The following is a 20,582-nucleotide window of genomic DNA, read 5'->3' as shown; positions in this document are numbered from 1 at the left end:
GCCTAAAGTCCAGGGGTTTTTTTGCACTTTCTAATTCACAGTGAAAGTTTCTATTATTTCTTTTATCATGTAACAGCCATATCTAAATTCAGAAAATGTTATCAACAGTTCCAGGAAGAAAAATCTTAATTCTGTCACAGAAAAGGAACTAAAGGTTAAAATAGGGGCTTTCAGGTATTACCAGAAGGTCCATGGAAAAAAAAAAAGTAGTAGAAAAGGGAAGAAATTAAAGAAGGAATTTAGTATTGTGTGTGAATAAGGAAAGGTGAGTTATGTTGCTTTCTGACAGATTTTGGTTTTGACATATGTTCCACATATTTTGTTTATTAAGAGTATTTTCTACTGTTGTAAAAGTTTCTGGCAGTGGATTTTAGCTCTTCACTGAGAAACTTCACCTGCCTGCGAGGGGACCTGGCTGAATGCACACAGCAAATACCTGGGGCAGCTCCACTGAAGTCGCTGAGTGGTACCGCTGTGCAAGTCATTCACCACTGCAGAACTGAATGAAACCTAAGACTGTTTACAGCCAGAGAGACTGAGGTCAGGATCCAGAGGTGTCTTTGAGGACATGCCCTTTATGGTCTCTATGCAGCATAACCTCGCAGTGAAGGGACTGACATCTCCTTACAAAAAATTGTACTTTGCAAACCTCAGCAAACTGTGATTTGATGATCTCAGCAAATAATGGCTTTGTCTGCAGTGCTTGGTTCTCCCCCTTCTTGTGGTGGATCCTGCTGCCAGGTGAAATGGTATTGACCCCTGGGTTTTTGCTGCTCAGGGCCAGACACTCCAGGCTATGTGTCTAGGGGTGCAGCTGCAGGGCACGGAAGGGAAGAAGTGTGGACAGAAAGCACTGGGGAAAGACCATGGAATTGGGAATAAAACTTCCTGCAGCCTGGCCATCGCTCTTTATATGTGTGGCGTCTGGAAGGGACTGTTTCCCTAGACCTCATCCTGGGATTTTCCAAAGGGAAATTTCCCAGGCAGAGCTTCTGAGCAAACTCCCACTGATGAAATGGGGGGGGGAGGGGGTCATTCACCAAGACCTGGGAGCCAACTGGGGAGCTGGACTAGTGGATGGTAGAAGTGGACCTAGTAGTAGTAAAGACTCAAGATCTTTATTAAAGGTTTGTTACTGTTTAATCACTGCTAGTCAATGTACCAGTCTTTATCTGAGAAGTTTGAAAAATGAAATAATAAAATAGCCAGCACCTAACCTGACAAACTTTAGATCCAAAGCTAACCCAGCAGTTAGCTTATTCAAATCTAATGAACTGCCTCGTTGTTTGAACAGTGCTGATAAGTTTTTGATAAAAGGCCTTGTATTATTGCTTTTGCACAGTTATATTGCCCTTGCAAAAGACAAATTGCTCAAAACAGAGGACAAATGTACTTCCTTAGAAGTTTTTTCACAGAAAATATATACAAAATTAATGAAATAAATGAAAAAGAAACACATAATAAACAAAAGAGTGACATTTATGTGCAGGAGACATATAAAAATTGCCTTTGCAATAGAAAAGACATCTTGATTGTGAAATTGGCTACTGTTGGAATAGCACAATTTTAGTAATCTCTCTATCCCAAGCACAATATTTTATTCTTACTTTCCTTCAAATCCATCACTCAGTTTACTCTACAGGAGTTTTCACCAACAAACATTGTACTGACTGTATCAGTAATTTATATCTGATAAGAAATGAAAATATTCATGGATTTCTGCAAACTATGTGCTGGAAATGTGGCACAGAATGATGAATAGCCCATAATATCTGAAGGTATTTGTGTCTTCTGTTATCTTTAAAAAGACAGATTTTGAAAACACGTGAGATCTAAATTTTTTACTTTGTTACAGTAGTTTAAGTAGTGCAGTTCGTCTCTAGAAAATGAGAAAATATTCAGATACCAGCAGCACCACAAAATCATGTTCTCCCACTCTCCCCTCCTGCTGACTAGGGGGTCTGCAGATTACTGTGTATGGCCTGTGCTGGAACTAGGGAGTTTGAGATGTATTTTTGCCTTTTCATTCAAATACTGGGCCTGGAAAACAGGTATTTGGAGGAATTATGGAAGGTGTGGTCACTGGAGTTCTCCTTTCCTCAGAACAGACCCGTGTACCATGGTTACATGTGCAAGTCTGGCCCACGCCATGGTCAAATCCCCTCGCAAGCTGTGCAAACTACATCGTCGCCTCTGCCTGCCTACAGCTGCTAAATGCCATGGTTTAGCCTGCTGTATTGCAGAATTCGCTCTGGGATAGGGCAAGGCAGAATCCATTGGGTCACTTTGCAATCATACATGGACAGTTACATTTTTTTATCTCAGGTAAAATAGAAAGGACATGTGCATTCTGTAACTGAAAGGCTGGATGTTGACAGAGGATGGATGATACCAAGATACAAACGGTGGCTGGGTCCTTACCTGCACTGCTTATCCGGAAGGACAGGAAGCACTAGAGGTAGAACAGCTCTTGCTGCCTCCTGCAAATCCATCTGGCTGTAAAAAACCCCACTTGTGGTGCTTTGTTGTAACTGCTGCTGAATGGGGAGTTCCAGGACAGTTCTTATCTTTCTGAGTGCAATCACATTAAGAATAGTTCAGATCTTTCTCAGCACTCTGTGTCCAAATATTTTGTATGTACTGTAGCTTAGCAATGCCTCCCAGGAAATATTACTCTGTCAGTAGGCAAACAATTGCTTAGCTTGAAAGAAGTGTAATTATTTAAGGCATGCACAAATGCTTTTGGCTGCGTGGTGCTGTAACATTATTAACTGTGGGGGAAAAGCTAGCTAGCTCTATTTCAGAAACTGTGTTACCATTGTCCTAAAATGCAAAATTGCTGTAAGTCCTATCCTGACCAGAATTCCACATTTGCTCTTGATAGTAGATTGGATTTCAGAGCAGGATTAAGTAAATAAGTCATATTAAAATGACAAAATGGGTAAATAGAATATAATGTGAAATGAAATGTAAATTGGATTTAGGCAAACACTTTTATACAGACCTCCCATCAAACCCTATCAGACTGCTTCAAATTCCTACTGTGATTTCTGCTTGCAGTTCTATTACATGTTGCCACTCAAGGGCATTTGATGTTTTCTCTCTCTGGAAATTCATTTGCATTTAAATGATTTGAAATAATCATAAAAGCCAAGTGCTATGAAGTTTGAAATTAGTTACTGTCTATAAATTGCGATGCCATTAAAAGATGATTTTGAAGAGCTTTGCTGTCTCAAATGTATGCAGATTAAAATCTAACAAAGTACACCTTGTTACAAAACTGTAAAGAATGGTGTGACATGGACTTAAATTGATTTATTCTCCTACTAGTGCCTATAAACTTTACATACTTGGGTTTCTTCTGAAAGTGGAAAAAACCTTTCATTTGCCTGCTGAATCTGAGCCAAATTCTGTTCTCAGATGGGCTTTCATTGGGTGTATCTGACACCAGTGCTTGGCCCTCAGAGTTTAATCTATACGGTCTATTAAATTTCTGGAAATGCTGTATGAATAGTTGGGTCTCATAATTTTTTTATGGAGGGAATAAAGGAGTGGGATCAGGAACAATGGAGGCCATTCACAGTTGGCAGCATGCGTATGTGCATTTATACCTTTATCTGTTCAGTTTTCCCCCTCTCCCTTGAATTTCAATGTTCTCCTGGTAGGTGTTTCTATAGGATCTTCTCTCGGAGGCAGCTGGTGCTCCTGGTATGTCACCCTGGAGCCAGCCTCGCCTTCTTGCCGATGGAAGGGTAAAACCTGGTTAGGAGCAGAAATACATTTTGAAATACTGAAGCCCTTTTGAAAGAGAGCTCTTTTCTCCATTCACCTCCAGACGAGCTTAGGCAAAATAGAGCTGTCACCTCATAAACTCGTCTTCTACCTTGCCTTCCCTAGCACTCTTCCACTTTTAACCTATTCCTGCTCTCTGCCTGTGAGACCTTGTTGCAGTATACAGCCTAATATAAATTCCTACTCTCACTTTGTTTATACCATTGGGATATTATAACTTTACATTTTTGGATACCGGCAGTACATTCCAAATATATTTTCCTATCCCCAAATCATTTTAAATGGACTTAACCACAAATATATGTTCAACTATGTCTAGTTGTATAACTTGATCTTAAGATATTTGTAACAAAGAAAGAGAAGTTGCCTTCGTTTATAGGGCTCAGAATGCGAGGATGGAATTACCTCCTTATAAACATATTTATGTGTGGATTTTTATTATTCAAAAGAATGAAAGAAGTGTGTAGAACATATCTTAAAGGGCAAGGAAAGGTTTTTTTTTGTATTTCCCGTAGTTCAAAACCTCCTAATATAGTTTCCTTGAAGATAACTTTAGTTGTGCAATTCTTACACTTTCTAGTACAATAAAAAGTCCTATACTTGTTTATGTATGAGTCATAAAGCAAAGTAGCTGTCTTAAATACCTGTTTAATAAGCCACTTTTTTTTCTGAAGTTGTCTCAGTGGTTAGTGCAAACTAGCAGCTAATCCTTCCTTAATTAAAAGTGCAAATTCAGTGTATGCACACTAGTGCGGGGACAACACCTGGTCTCTCAAGTAAGGTTCATGGTTGCTACAGTGTCAGATTAGTGATGGGGAGTGGGGAGAGTGAGACGGGAATGAACTGTTAAATACATTAATGTTCCTATATCATGCCACAGGCCTCTTATGTTAGTGTTCTGGTGGAGTCCTGACTGACTTAATGGAAGGAAAATCCTGATAGGTTCACTGAGCAGCACAGGCTAAATAGCCCCAAATAAAGGATGACTCTGTTCAGTTCTGATCATTCCCTGGAAAATCAGTTGGAGGACAATGGATTTTGCATAGGAAATGAGAGGTGGACTACTGGCCCTGAGCAAGTTTTCACTGCAAAAGCAGTTCTGGCTTCTACACAGGTTTTGCTGAAAACCCTCTTGCCTGAATTATTGATCCAAAAGCGAACATTATTTCCGTCTCAGGGGGTTTCGTCTGAGCAGAACTACAGACTACCAGCACCTCTTTCTTTCATTGAAATGACCTGGCCACTTTGCTAGCAACCATTGACTTCAGTCATTTTCCACAGTCTACTTCAGGAGCTTGGAACATGAGAATTTTGCCCATATCCATGAAGGAAGAGCCCTGGAGCAGCAGCACTGAGAAACTGGGGATAGTCCCTGGAAGTCTCACCAATGCCTGAAAGTGCTGCGATACAACACTAATTTGGACAGGGATAAAGGATGCACCTATTCACCTTTGAACTGATCCAAGTGGTTGCTCCAGGTGCCTGCTTTTCCTTCATGAGAGAAAAAAATTGCTTGTGAGAAGAGTGGATAGTCTATCTTTCAGTGGGAAATCCTTTTTAGCACAATCTATAGAAAAGCTGGAAAAGCTTTCGTTTGAGCACAGTCCTCCATCACAGCAGGGTTTACTTAAACAAATTAAAAGCTTATGAAAAGACTGGTTTTTTTGATATGTCCTTTCAAGAAAGACATCCAATGAATGAGCTATGGTCATTGATTCTGTTCTGCTTTAAATCAATATTCACAGACCACTAAAGAAAGTTTTGCAAATCATCTGGTTTTGAGAACTCTTACTACTCAAAACAAGATCTGGCAAAATAGATAAAAAATTACTCATAACTGCACGTAAAATTGTGGCAGGAGATCTAACTGAAAAATATAACATTTTATGAACTCAGGGCAAAACAATATCTCCGAGAACATATTGCAATCTGATCTTTGCAGATGTTATTAAAATAATGCAGAGTTTGATAAAAATGCATAAATTATACTTTATTGTTGTGGATTATAAAATGTGTTCTGAAAGAGATGGTAAGCACAGCAGGCATTTTGCTTTATCTAGCTTGACAGCACTTCTTTGCCATTAAATGAGGAGGCATAACTTGATATGTGCAAAAGGCAGAGAAGGAAAGGGCCTAGACTGAAAACTTTCCAAAGATGGGACTATCTACTTGTGAGTTTACACAGTGCTTAGCACAGAGACCCTTGAGTGCTCAGCGCTCTCCCTGGCACAGACGCCAACATAAATTGCAGGAGAAACTTTCTTCTTTGTTCTAAATGATAATGTTTTCTTTATATTTTCAAAGCCTCATGTTCTTACAAAGAGCTTAAGTGCCCTTTTGGTTTCATCTGCCCTTTTTTCTTAACCACTCCCTACAGGCATTTTTTTAGCTGTGCTTTGACCTATGTGAAGAAACATAAAGTTTTGGCTCCCCAAACCTGTGTAAGTTCAGTATTGCAGCTCAGACCTGTCACTGTACAAGATGGGTTTGAGGGCCAGAACTGCAGCACTGAATTTAAAACATAGTGGGAGGTAACCCCATGTCCTACTACTGCAATGACATTTTTACTTTTAGGGTTTTTTCCCCTCAGGCAAGCATTTCTAAATGTTCTGGAATAGAAACTAACAGATGGGATTTCTTTAAAAAGATACAAACCACAGCTTAGGGTTTCAATCTGATTTTTTTTCTACCAGAAGGTAGGTAATTAATGATTCAATGTGCAGCCACCATGCACTGGAATTCAAGCTGCTGGAAATCTCATTTGTAACCATAAGAATGCAAAGAGACACAAAAAGCTTGATTTGTTTTTGTGGCTTTCCTGAGTTAAAATTAAACCTATTACCAAGAGCTGACAATGCAATATTGTTGCATTAAAGCCATGTTTATACTTTTTCATGCAGAATGTTTCCTGTGAATAACGACCTATTGGAATAGAAAAAAAAAATAGAATTTGTGATATTTTTTGAAGGCAGAGGTTAAAGTTATTATTCTACTGTTGTAGTATATGTTTGTAGCCACACATGCTGTGCCTACTGCCTGCATATTGTCTCTACTGCCTGCAGAGTTTGCTACCCTGATCACTGATGGTAACAGGGATATTAGACATTCGCTAGACAATATTGTTCCTTTTAGTTATCCAGCAGGAGACTGAATTTTGTGAACATGCTGATTGTGTCCCAGATTTATCTTTCTATAAGTCAGCTCTCTTTGGAGCCAGTGAGTTGCTCACTGCACCTCTGTTCTTCTCATTCATTTTTGAAGTTGCTCTGTTACAGATTTCCCACCTCCCATTTAGTCAGCTGTAAACAGGAGGCAACTGCTCCAGAGGAAAGTAGTTATGTAATCAATGCACTGATTTAGATTTGTTTAATATAAACAGGAGAATAAATTTAAATAAAGGTGAAATACTTGGTTTCTTCTCTGGAACTCGCTTCATGCAGAGGAGAAGTGCGCTGGGACAAAGAGTTATCCCTTCTTTGCAGAGCCAAGAGCTTTGTGTGTCTTTTTGCACTGCCTCCAAGGAATGAAACCTCCAACAACGTGGCATTAGTCAGAAATAGCCTAAGTCTAGAAAGCATTTAACAATATGCTTAACTTCAAGCATTTTTTTCAGTCCCACCAACCTCTTTAACAAGGCACTTAGCATCCTCTCTGAACAAGGATACTTTCCTGGAGTTGGCCTTAACAAGGGAACAAGCTACTTCCTTTTGCTGTGCATTCTAATGCTCTTTGAGTTCTACCTCTTCTGCAACACCTCTGAGGAGCTGACTCTGCTTTAGGAAGGAAAAGGATAAAGGCAAAGGGTTAAGTAATCAGTTGTCATCACATCTTTGCATACCATCCTGGTCATCCCATGACTGGTGGTTTCTCTCATTCATCCACCCTTGGATCTTGCCCAGTAAATGTAGAAGGTCATACTTGGAGTCCCAGCACCTTCACCAGAGACTGACCACACAGAACACACCTCTGAAACAATGAAATAAGTGCAGGGAAGGGTCACTCAAAAGGTAGTGCAGGACTGCTAACTCCTTTCCTGCGTAATTTTGGCCAACTGTTTGTGCACTTCTAATTATGCTTTTACTGTTGATTTAAATTGCAACACTACCAATATTTTCACATGGTCTTTACTTAGGGGGAAAGTAAGCAGAAGAGTGAACACTGGTTAAGGGAAATGAAAGCAAATCTGTTTACTGATAATATATGTGGCAACACTGAGACAGGTAAATGGTACTCAGGGATTGCTCTCTGCTCATGTTTATGATCTTCAATATATTTGTGCATTTCTCATTTACTGCCCAGGAAAAGTTTGCATTTCCCAATTACAGATGTATCATGACAATTTTGGTCACAACAAGGTTACAAATTCTGTCATTCGGCAGACCTACACTGCTATTTAGTAGTACTTCTGAATGTGATTTTACTGGTCTCTGTTCTCATTGGAGAATATACTAAAATTCAGATTAAAGGTAAATGCCTTTTTTATGCACTGGAGTTTTTCACAGCTTCTTCCTCAGAGAAGCTTTTCTTTTCCTCATTTAATCTTGAAAGGTCATTTTAGGAACTAAAAAGCCCTGTTGCCAACTTTTTAAATAATTATGATCTCCAATAAAATGCCATCTATTTTTAACATTGTACTTTTTAGTGTGTCTTTTTTAAAGACACAAGTAGATGGCTTTTTCCATGAATAATGTATGACTTCAGAAACTTTGAATGCTATGACATAAATTATCAACTACTTTTCCACTATTTGCTGATAAAGTGGGGGCGTTTTCCACACACTCTGTAGTCAGCTTATGTTTAGAGTCAGCTTTGTTTTGTTGCTGTATTTGAATGATGACATTTCATCATAGTTTATGCCACTTAATAGCATAAAATGTCAGAAGGAAATGATCATAACACTTCTGCAGGTGATAAGTATTCCCTGCCTGTACTCTGTGAAGTAAGTCATGGTGCACTCTGTAAAGTAAAAGCAGACACTGTGGCAAAGGTACTGGGATTAGGAACACAGAGTGTGACTGGTTTAGCAGAGGAAACATCTAGAAGATACCTTTCAAAACATGGCTGAGGTCTTTCAAGGATGGGCAATATTGATGACAGTCAGAGAGAGCCCCCTAAGCTGTGTGCACGATCTGGTGGAGCACAATGGTTGGACTTCATGATTGATGGCTGAGTGACAGGGGCAGAGAACCCATGGGCAGTGCAGAAGTGTTTCAATATCCTCATTTGCCAGGGTCAACAATAGTGGTGATATATTTAAACTGGTAATTCAGCCATGAGAGCAGGAAAACACTGAAACATTTGAAAAAGGGGATGAGAAGAAAAATGAAGTGCATAGCTGAGACTGTATTTTGGCAGTTAAATATTCAGCTGGCTTAATGTGCTTCAGGAAATAGTGATGTTTAGGATGAAGAGAAGAAGAAAATTAGTGGAAGTGGAGGAAACCAGATAACATTTTTTTCAGGCAAGAAGCATATTAAAGCAAATAAAGTACTGGAGGGGGAGAGTCTGCTGGGACCTGGAGCTTAGCAGAGAAGTGGTAAAGCAAATAACAGGAGTTAGAGAGAATAAGAGAGATGGAAACTGAAAGGAGAAAATAGCCTCACAGCACATGGAAGCAAAATATCTGGAGGAGACCCTTGGGGACACTAGTGTGGATTTATGTCCTGCAATTATAATTAGTGAAAATGAGGGGATAAAATGAGATTTTGAATTTTTAGGAGGACAGAACTCTTTCCAAGTATCAAAGTAAGTTTTATATTGTCCTTGTCTGCTAATTTCTTTCTGAACTGCCTCATCCATTGCTTGTCTTTCCAGAAAGCACCTTGCCTGTGACACACCCTGGCATGAACTGCACTTTTCAGTGGAAGAAACAAGAGGAAGAAAACTCCAGAGAAATTGCAAGATCCATTTGTAACAAACATAATAAATATCAATAAATTGCATGGTCAGAAATAGCACCGACAATAAACAGGATGTGGTAACTGGAATGAGCATATAAAGCAATGCTCATCAAATGATCAGATTTGCAGGGGGACAAGAGTATTTGTATTTTTAAAAATGCTTTTTGGCTGTCAGTTCCCTGGAAGAAGTTTCTGGTTGGCACCAAAATTTCATGAAGGAGTTGGACAGGCAGAAATGTGAACCACTCTTATACTTGGAAATCTAGAAATGTATGAATTCTTTGGCAGGCTCTGGATGCTGCAGAGCAGGCCCTACATTCACCTAATAAAGCATCACTTGCTACATCTGTATGCCTTTTGGTAAGAAAGATAATGAAAATGTGAGGAATTTGTGTCCTTGAGTTCACACGTCTTATGAATGTTTATAAGAGCAAATATTTATTAATTTAGGATGGCTGTTTTAAGGATGTGTTGCAACTTGTTGTTACCTTGGAAATCACCCAGTCAAAATCATCAGGAATTTTTCAAATATCTAGTCATTGGATATTTTGCATAAACAAACTGAGTAACTTCAGAGAACGGACAGTCTTGGATAACTCAGAAAAGGTGGCTGAATATTTCAAATATTTTACTACAAATAATTCATTGTAGACTAGCAGCATTAATGTCAAATCCAGCTAGTTGCACAATAATTGAGGATTCATAAAATGTTTCTGGGAATCACCATGTAATTACCATTGTCTCCAGTGGTGGTACAGGAAAATAATATGCAATATTTCAAGATATTTAATTAAGAAGTGTCAGTGAGTTACCTTGAAGATAACTTCTATCACCCCCATATGACAGGCTTGTGTATGACTAGATGATGGATGAGTCCTCTCAGTATGAAAGACAGATGAACTGAGGAACATCAACATGATATGCAGAACTCAGGATGATGAAGTATATATAATTGTTATTTACTCTTTAAAGGTGACCTACAAATACAATGCTTTATGGTTAGTTTTCTTGTCTTCTTTATAATGCAATAAAAACTCTAAAAAGTTCTCCAGTAGAAACTGTACTTTTCTTTTTCCTTAGAAATTCTTGTCCATTTTGTTTTTCCCCAAAGACCTCTGATCCATGAGGGAAGTAACAGGTTTACGGTATCAGATATCAAGGAAAAAAAGATGTTTGTGTGAGGGTAATTTCTTCTGTGGTCTGCTTTGGATGTGGGAGCTGTTATGAATTCATGTGTGGTTTACTAGTAATGTCAAAGCAAAAACCAACATCCCTGTCTTGGGAATTGCAGAAAAAAACTTGCAGCCTTCATGATGAAAATGTAATATGAGATCAGGGGCAAAACGGAATAGAGAATTTAAAGAAAGATGGGTCTCCTCATAGTTATTTCTTTCAAAGGAATTAAGGAACTACCAGTTTATGTTATTTAGCATAAACAATGGACTGTGTTCCTTGCTCAAGTAACTGCTCTCTTACATTCTGTGGGCTGCGCTACCTTACTTTTGACTAACTGCAGTTTTTCTCACTGTCACCACACAGCTGACTTGATCACAGCCTTCAGTTCGGGAATCCTTGCTTTTTACTCTGACTCTTGCTTACCGGCCCATTTGTCTTCTACTCTATCAGTGCCCTTCTCTGTGGACCCTAAGGTGATAATTACATTAGCTGTACTTCATCACAAGCTTGTTCGGGCTTGACAGTTGATTTTGGCTGACTATAATCAGCCTTGTCCCCACTTGTCATTGTCCCTTTGTGCAGTGGTTGAACATGACTCTTTCTACATTAGCAAGTACTGTGCTCCATTAGGAGTGGATCTGCTGAGTGAAATAACCTGCACTGACCTCTGTGCTACGTGCGGTTTTGGGGACTTTGTGCTAGTTACAGCCTGGTCTTGTAGGCTGAACACTCGTTAGTGGCTGAAACACATCTTTGGGTTTGTCTTCATCTGAAAGAGGTCTGGTTCGTGTGCTCTGAGACAGGTCTCTTGTGGAAATCACAGCATATAATGGGGAAAGGTTTGGGAGATTTAAAAATGCATTTCTGACCATCAGTGCTGAGGAAGGTACCTTTGCTGCTTGCTGATATACCCAGTGTAGTACTTCTTCACCTAGTCTAAAATGAGACAGGATTCCTAGGGTTTCCCTGTGTTAAAAGGTAGGTGGAAATATTTTTGTGGTTTTTCTACAACTAAACCTTCTCTTCCTGTGCTCAATTAGCAGAGGATATGTGCTCTTTTTCCTTAGTGTGTGCATCCTGACGAAGTGTAATCTGGGTTTATTCCTATGGAAGTATCTCAGTGGGATATCCAGCTGACTTCAGTGGATCATCTCAAAACTAGAACAGGTGAGCCTTCTTGTCCCTTCTACCTCTTCAAGATGGTTGGGGCCCTTTTTATTCCCTTAGTCATAAATTTGGATATGAAAAGGAGAATAATTGCATGCATCTACACTTTCTCTCTCTCTGCTTTTTTGTATATGTCAAAGAACTTGATCAGTGTTGCTGAAGTCCATGGGTGTCTCATCTTCTTCTCTTCTTCATCTCATCTGCTTCTCTTTGCATGCCTTATGCAGCCACTTCTGGGAACAGTGCATATAATTAATTAAATAATAATAATAAAATTAATAATAGAAAAGGATTTAATTAAATTTTGTCAGTGAGTATAAATTTAAAATAGATTACTGGAGTTCACTGAAAGATCCTGCACAGTAAGTAAGAATAAGTCCAGCTGAGACAGCTGATGAGAAAAATTGTGTTTGAAGAAATGCTCTATTTATTTGACAGGAATAATTATTTGACACAGGATTGAAAGCAAGGGCAGGGTCTACTTTTTGCAGTTGTTGCAATCACCAATGCTGGAAGAAAGGCAGGAAGTTTAGGAGTTGAGAAAACTGGTTGTAGTGGATTTTGCATGCATGGGTCACGGGTAGTGTTGAGAGTAGAAGTGTGTCCATTCTGATTCTTTCACTGCAAAACCCCTTATGAGAGGTCATTGTCAACACAGCATTTGGTTCAATGGGGCCTTAGATTACATCAGAGATCCCACAAAGGTGCTCAGAACACAGTGACACTATGAGGGAAGGCTCTCACAAATGCGGTATTTGCTCATTTTTCTGTGATTCTGAATGTGACCTTGTGCAGAACACATGCAAGCTGACTTTGAGTAAACTATTATTTTATGAAAATGTGGCATCACTATTCTAAACTCTTTCTTTGTCTCTTTCTTTCCCGTGTCTTTTCCCTTTACTTCTATGGAGGTCCTTCATGGAATATCCATTATTTAATTTATTTCATTCTGCCTTTTTTCCCCCAAATATTTCTTAAATAAAGCTCTTTTCTTTTTTCTGCATTGTAGGTCAAGACTAGACGCAACAATGATGCTTCTCTTTTTTCTAACACAAGCCTATACTTGTGAAGACTCATAAATAACTTCAATACCAATAAGCACAAGAAAAACTTGTTGACTGCACAGGAGACACATTTGTAGACAGAGTGAAAGCATAAACAATGTGTTCTCATTATTCCAAACCAAAAGAAAGTCAGCACTATGTGGAAAGTTCATAAGGATTGCACATCACAAAAGTATCTTGAGATGTTAGAGGCTAACAGCCAGATCTTAGCTACAAAAAATGGCCGTAATACCGCTGATGTTGCTGGAGCAATGGCAGTTCATACCAGACTGTTCTGGACTTCTGATTTTTAGTCTGCATTTTACACATGTTTTTTGTCATCAATCTCCATTTATCTCAATGACAAATGCATATTTCACAGTCAGAAGTAGACAAAGAGGTGCATTCATTGTTATAACTGATAAATTAGTGCCTTTGTTCAAACAACTTGCATTTACATTCACTGTTAGAGAAGGAAAATCTTCTTAAAAATTTATAAGCTGACTATGCAGGTTAACTTAAGTGTGCAGTCGTACAGTGTTGACTCAGAGCTAAATTTAGGAGCACTTTGCAAAACTAGTGGAAAGTAGAGCATTTGTTCAAACTTGCAAATGGTTGAGCTAAATATGTTGTGAGCATTCAGTCATGGGTTAGGGTCAAACAGTGTTCTCAGAGTGTTTTCTGTGCATCAATTGGTCTAATTTTGGAGATAATTTTGTATTTTATTCAAAACTAGACAAGGCTGTGAGGAAAACATGGACTCATGGGGTACAGAAAAAGACTGATACATAAAGCAAGCCTGATGTTCTGCTTCTCTTTGTGTACCTTAGGCAGCCACTTCTGGGAACAGTATTCAGCTACCCGGGGTCAGGTTCTCTTTGAGCTGCCTGTGAGATACCTCCCATAGTTACACTGGGCATCCCCAGCCCATCTGACAGCAAAAGGATTTTAGTTTATCAATTATTTGTTCAGAGGCCTCCCCTAGTTCTTTGCAAGCTGGGATCTGGGCTTTCAAACCCAGACATGTACTGTCTGAGTAAATGTGTAATTCATGTGTGTAAATGCACAGTGTGCTCACATAAATCAGTTGCTCTCATCCACGGGTGACCAGGCAGCTGCCTAACTGGCCATGTTCCCATACAAATACCTTATTTAGAGACAAGAATTAGGCATCCATGATATATGGATGTCATTTTATGCCCTTAAACTGATTAATGGGAAAATTATTTTTCACCCTTTATTTGTTTCACATTCTCCCATCTCCCTCTAACGTGTCCCAGGACATAAAACACTCTGAAATGTCCATCCAGTCTTTCAGATTATAAATCCCTCTGGATAGGAGGATTTGCTTTATATGTTTTCTCCTGTGAGCCTGGTGTACTCTCATGTGCTAGGAAAGTACTTGAGCACATGCCTATAGCTCTCAGCAAGACCAGTGTCCAGGGGCTGTGAATTCACGTGCCGGCCCACCAGCTGTCTCCAGAGGTGCCATGTAGCCAGCCTGCAGACAACCACTGGTGATGGAGGTGTCCTAAGGAGCTTGGTCCTCAGAGGGTGTGCAGAGGTTGTGATGGCACATGGTGAGCTTGTGCTTCCAACAAAGACAATACCTGAAGGCTCTTCCTCACCCCTTATAAGGGGTCCTTCTGTCACAGTGCACTGTTGGGGTAGAGGCCCATGTATTCTTGTGTTAACTGATTTCAGCTGGGGATAACAGTCAGATCTAACCAATTTTTTTAAACATGACCATCTAATACCTGTTCATTTAGCACATTAAGTAGCCTTAAAGTCATTAAAGAATGAGTCCAGCTTCAGATGTTACTTGAAAATGAATGATCACTCCTGCCTGGGTATAGGATGTTTCTGATATGTTATGAGAGAGGCTGCAGAGTCCTACTGAATTTATTATTTAGCCAATGACTTGCTGACATCTGAATCTGCACAATTTGCTATGAATAATTTAAACCATAGGGAGCAGAAAGTGCAACTGAATTAAAAGACCAAAAAATGCTTGAAAATGCTTTTCTTGCTTAAAACTTGAAGATCAAAAAAGAAAAAATTGCAGTTTAGGATCACTCTGCACTGTACAAGAAACCAGCAGAGTTGCAGAGTTGAGCTCATTGGGTATATCCACTTTAAATGGCATCTCTTTGTAGTCAGTCAGGAAAAAGCTGTAGACATTAATAAGCAAATATTAAACATTTATTTTGTGTGTTTTTACTTGTCTTCAGAGGATCATTCTGTAAGCAATTTATGTTACCAGATAGGCTTTATTCCACCATTGTGTACAAATTACCTGTTGCTCACTTATTAATCCTACTTTTCTGTTTCCTTTGCAAGCCAGTCTGCAAGGTGCAGAGCTTCAAAGAGTCCAGAGCAGTGTTGGAATACAATGTTGGAGTATTTTCTGGAGTTTATAATATGTATCACTGCTCTTAGGCTAAATTAGGAAAGTTTGAGATTTTTGCAGTAACCTTTGTTGTGACGAGAAGGATTGCCAAACTTGGGGTTTGGGTTGCAAGTTAATAGGCAGTGGGGGGCAGAGGAAGAACAGTGTCTTTTTGCTCTCTGAAGCACCATATCCTGGTGGTAGCAGATGGACTGGGTGCTGGGATCAATGAAATTATGTTCTCTTTCACTGTGATAATTGCAACACTCCTTGCTGACTTCCATGTTTATGATCACGGGTGAATGTGATATATTTCAACAGAAAAAGGTCCAGGAAAGTGTATTTTCTGTACAGTAATCAAGACAATAATAATCCTGGGTAAAATACGTGTGCTTAAGGTTGTAAACACACTGAGCAAGTGCAGTGACTGCTGGGCTAGATGTGGCTGTCATCACTCCTAGCAGTGAGATGTTCCTTTGCTGATGTTGTGCGTGAGTGAGTGGGGTTTGTGCAGCACATCCCTTCACGAGGCAAGAGGTTACTCTCATCCAAGTGGAAAGAGCTTCACTTGTGCCTTGTGGTAAAGGATAAGCAGCTGGGAACACTCACCACAGATCAGTGCTTTTTTTCTTAGCTGGCTATTTGCAGTTAGCCAGTTTTTTTAAACTAACTTAGAGGTGTTTTGCAGGTCAATTTTTATGGCTTGCTTTGACATATGATGGAGGAGACTGCATAGGCTGAATGTTTACTCCCATATTTTCTTGGGACAGTAAGTATTTAACCGCTTAATAGTGCAACAATGTGTATTTAATCCCCCCCCGCCCCCCAAAGGCCATTCAGTCATAAATATCTCTAGATTTTTGAGTACAGAATTTGAAGTATGAGGTCACCAGAGTCTGTGTTCCACATGTTGATGTAGGAAGTATCCAGGAAGCATTTCTTGACCATGCTGTGTATCACATAGGCAAATGGCCATGACTCAGGTAGCAGTGAATTAAACAGCTTCCAAAGAGCACTTACCCTCCAGAAATGGAGAACTGACCTAAGCCATGATTGAAAATGTGTGTAAACAGCACTTACTTCACTCTACCGCTGTTATACCAGGACCAGGAAAGACAATGAATGAGGGTGCATGTACAGCAATAAAATTTCCTATTTGTTGACTCGGTGTCCTGCAACAGTGTTTCAGTCTTTTTTTCTTTTGTTCCCCAGGAATTTATTGTTTGTAAAATTCTCTGTGTAACTATGATTTCTTCTAGAGGATCATCAGGAAGACCTGTAAGCTGTTTCCTGACAGGAGATTGAGAGAAAATGAACTGTTAACAAGAATGTTGCCTGCTGCCTGAATTGCCCTAATTCATGAAGGGGCATAAAGCTTAGACAAAAATTTATGGTGCCTTAGGCCTTGGAATGGCTCAGTTGTTTAACAGCATATTTGTGTTCATGCAAGCACAGATCTGGGCTGAACCAGAGCATCGGCCGGAGCGCTGCCATGGATGGATAGGGGCTCTTCAGGAAGGACCATCCCGGGGGATGGAGGGAATTCTGTCTGAGAGCAGCAGGGATGCACAGAGCTCTACCCTGGCATGGATGATGAGACAGCTCAGAACTTGCAAGTTAGGATTAGCAGGAATAATAATGTGGGTGTTTTTGAGCGGGGTGCCTGCTAGTGCCAGCCTGACTGGGAAGAACAGAAGAAGCCTTCTGCAGACAGCTGGAAGAAGTCTTGTGTTTGCATGCCCTGGTACTCATGGAAGACTCCAACCACCCTGATATCTGCTGGACACAACACAGCAGGACACAAGTAATCTGGGAGGTCTCTGGAGCGCAGGGATGGTGACTTCCTGATGTGACTGGTAGAAGAGCCAACAAAGGGAGACACCCTGACAGACCTGATACTTACAAACATGAAAGTTGTGGGCAACCTTGTCTTCAGTGACCATGAGCTGTGGAATTCAGGGTTGTGAGAGGTGGGAGAAGTGCCAAGATCAGTATCACAATTCTGAACTTCGTAACAGATTTTGTCTTGTTCAAAGACCTATTTGGAAGGGTCCCATAGGACATGGTACTGAATACATGAGCAGTCCCTAAGTGCTGGTTGATTTTCAAGATCACCTCCTCCAAGCTCAAGAATGGTCCAGCCTGACAAGCAGGGAAGAAAGCAAAAGTAGTAGAAGGGCTTCATGGATGAACAAGAAGAGCAAGGAAGCCTTATCCTCATTGAAGGAGGAGTGGGGCAGAGAATATTTAAACAAATTGTGCATGCACAAATTCTTAGACTGAAGGAATTTGAACAATCTCCCTATAGAAAGAGGATTCTCTGTTATGAGCAGCTCTTCCACCTTTTCGTGACATGTGAATTTAGTTTTTTTCTTCTGAAAAGAAAAATCAACTGAAAGCTAATTTACTTTTCTCAATATAGCCACTTCTCTAACCTTGCAAACACATTTCATAGCTGCAAGGTGATAGTAAAACTGTTTAGAGCTCAGTTTAAAACAAACAAACAAATACGCATCTGGGCAAGAAATAGAAACAATATTTGTAAACAATTGAATACACTAAGTAATCTTAAGACAAAGTAAATAGTTTATGAGATGTACATAGTTAACTACTATCTACTAAAACTATTATCAAGAATAAACCACAAACAAGGGAAAAGGGCAATAGACGAGAGTATATCCTCAATGATAATTTGACTGGCCCTACAGTTCAACATTTCTTAGGGCCATATTGACATATTTATAAGATAAACATTATATTTACAAAAAATGATTATAAAAAACCCCTGAAAGCGGTCCTGAAACTGTATCATTTGTCATGTTTTATTTTTTTGTGTATCAGAATCTGTTAATTAACTGCACTGTTATATTTTTGTGAGAGATATCAATTTATCCAAGCTGCTGTTCCATTTCAAAAGATCTCAGAATAAGATTCTTCACCTATTCAGTTGAAAGCTCACTATCCCACAGAGCCATTTTTTAATCACTTCAATGCATACCTCCTTAGAGAGTAGAAAGTGTTCTTGACTTTATTAAAATACATTTTGTCTTCCAAACTGAAAACTAATCCAGATTCAGAGTCAAAAGATCATCATGCTCAGTTCTAAAAGATTTTTTAATTTTTTGGTTTTGGTGTTAATAAACCTTGAAAGTTTGCATATTGTTGCTAGTGTATACTTTGATCAGTGGATTTGAAATGCAAGCTCTTTGGCCGTGGCCCTTATTTTCATTACATTCAGGCAGCACTGAATACAGTGGAGACCAAACTCATTCAGAGGCCTCTTAATGCCAACAGCAATATATAACAATTATAGAAAGAATATTAACAAGCACACATGTTTTAGTGAGATTTTTTTTTAAATTTCTGTCCCTTACTTGCCCTGTGATTTTTGACCTGAGGTCCTCTGTAAGAACTGAACAGGATTTTCTAAATATTATTGTGTCTTCCTGAAAAATGTGTTTCTAAGTTGAGTTTGGTGATATAAATGTCCTCTTCCCAGCTGCAGATATCTCTGTCCAGAGATGTTTGCTTTTCATGTACCAATAAGATAGTTTTTTCCCATATGATTGAGCAGGTCTGTGAGCAGCACAATAAAGGAGACAAACATGAGGGTGCTGCAGCCGGCCATAATCCTATCCTCCTCTCCTGACCTCTGTTAGATGGTTTTGAAGTTATTCAACACAGCTTTACTCCTGGATCTGCTGTAAAAGTCTGCTTGGTGAAAAATTAGAAAAAAAAACTTGAGGAAAAAAAACAAACGTGAAAAAACTTGTAAATACAAGTCTTCACGCCACTCTTTTTCTCCACCCAGTAGAGTGGTTCAAAATGTGGAGAAGCCTGGTTAGGGAGTGATCAGCGACTGGAAAGTGGCATTGGTGCCTGGTTTCTTGAATTCAGGACAACAAAATGCAGAACAAAGATGCTCTGAGCATGCATAGCCTGCCTGCTTCCAGCTTTGGTGGATACAGAGCTCCTCAGTAGCTGTAGGAGCTGTAGCAGCTGGGAAGTTTAGTAGCAGTTATTCAAGCTAAAGATGTTCTCACTGTTTTACTGGCTTGGCTCTTAACTTGTTTCCAAAACCTACAAATGTATATTATATCTTGAGAAACTATAGCAATTGTTTTGGGTTCTGGTTTTGTTTTCTTGCAGACTACAAAGAGCATTATTTTAATAGTTTTGTTTTACATTAGAACTTCATTAAAATGTATTTTTTCTATCCTGGCACAGTGCTTCTGATAACTGACATCCAAAAACTCACCTCACCCAAATGAAAGATTGATCTGATCCCCATTTTCAGGAAAAGATATAATGAGTGATCAATTGTGGCTTGAAAACTTGGATAGCAGGTTCCAAAATGAGCAGTATTTATGGCTGTTTTATAAGCACTTAAAAAATAGGACAGAAATACCAATATAGCCTTGACTACCAAAGTGACTTTATAAAATCTCCATTTAAATTATAATGTCTTGAATTTAATGCACTTTAATGTTTTTAATTTTGAATTAGGAAGGAAAAGGAATTCATGACATTTGCACTGTGTGACTCTGCTATGTGGAAACTCACAGCATCTCATAATGGCTTAGACGGCAATAATAAATAAATAAAATGGGCCTTAGGCTATTTTTTTTCTCATTTGTATGCACAAAGATGTCACCAAAGTCGCCTGTTTTCTCTCTGTAATGGTAACACAGTCCTTGTTTAAACTATGGTTGTTATAAAAGTCGGTTACCATTATCTTCCTAATAGTTTTTATCATATGGTTGCACTTCTGAATCCACAGTATCTCTTCTGCTTGCTGTTGAGATGTAGTTGGAAATTTGGACACAAGTGGGTATTTACCCATTTAATAAAGAAATGTATAAAAAACCCCCAATGCTTTTGGACATTCTGTATTGCACTTTGGTTTTCCATATCATAAAAAACCCCAGTGCTGGAAGCACAGTAAACAGGGATGTCTGGGTGGGACTTGGCCATGGTGAAGAACATTAGGAGGAATTTATTTGCAGTAAGGGTGATTAAACATGGAATGGGCTGCCCAGGGAGGTGGTGGAGTCACTGTTCCTGGAGGTGTTTAAGAAAAAACTGGAGGTGGCACTTTTTGCCATGGTCTAGTTG

The 20,582-nt window shown here is 39.3% G+C and overlaps 1 long non-coding RNA gene across 2 annotated transcripts in view; it reads left to right on the top strand.

Annotated features, from left to right (window-relative positions):
* The window catches only part of LOC116444685, a 143,523-nt gene extending 123,183 nt beyond the window's left edge, over nt 1-20,340 (top strand). For both annotated transcript variants that reach the window (XR_004240444.1, XR_004240443.1), the window contains 3 exons: nt 9,607-12,035; nt 16,156-16,236; nt 16,727-20,340. This is a non-coding gene — a long non-coding RNA (uncharacterized LOC116444685). The remainder of the gene's footprint in view (nt 1-9,606; nt 12,036-16,155; nt 16,237-16,726) is intronic.
* Nucleotides 20,341-20,582: the final 242 nt, after the last annotated feature.

Source organism: Corvus moneduloides, chromosome 5 (assembly GCF_009650955.1).
Source record: "Corvus moneduloides isolate bCorMon1 chromosome 5, bCorMon1.pri, whole genome shotgun sequence".
Lineage (NCBI taxonomy): Eukaryota > Metazoa > Chordata > Aves > Passeriformes > Corvidae > Corvus > Corvus moneduloides.
The sequence above is the reverse complement of the archived record's forward strand: the minus strand, read 5'-3'. Positions and strand labels throughout refer to the sequence as shown.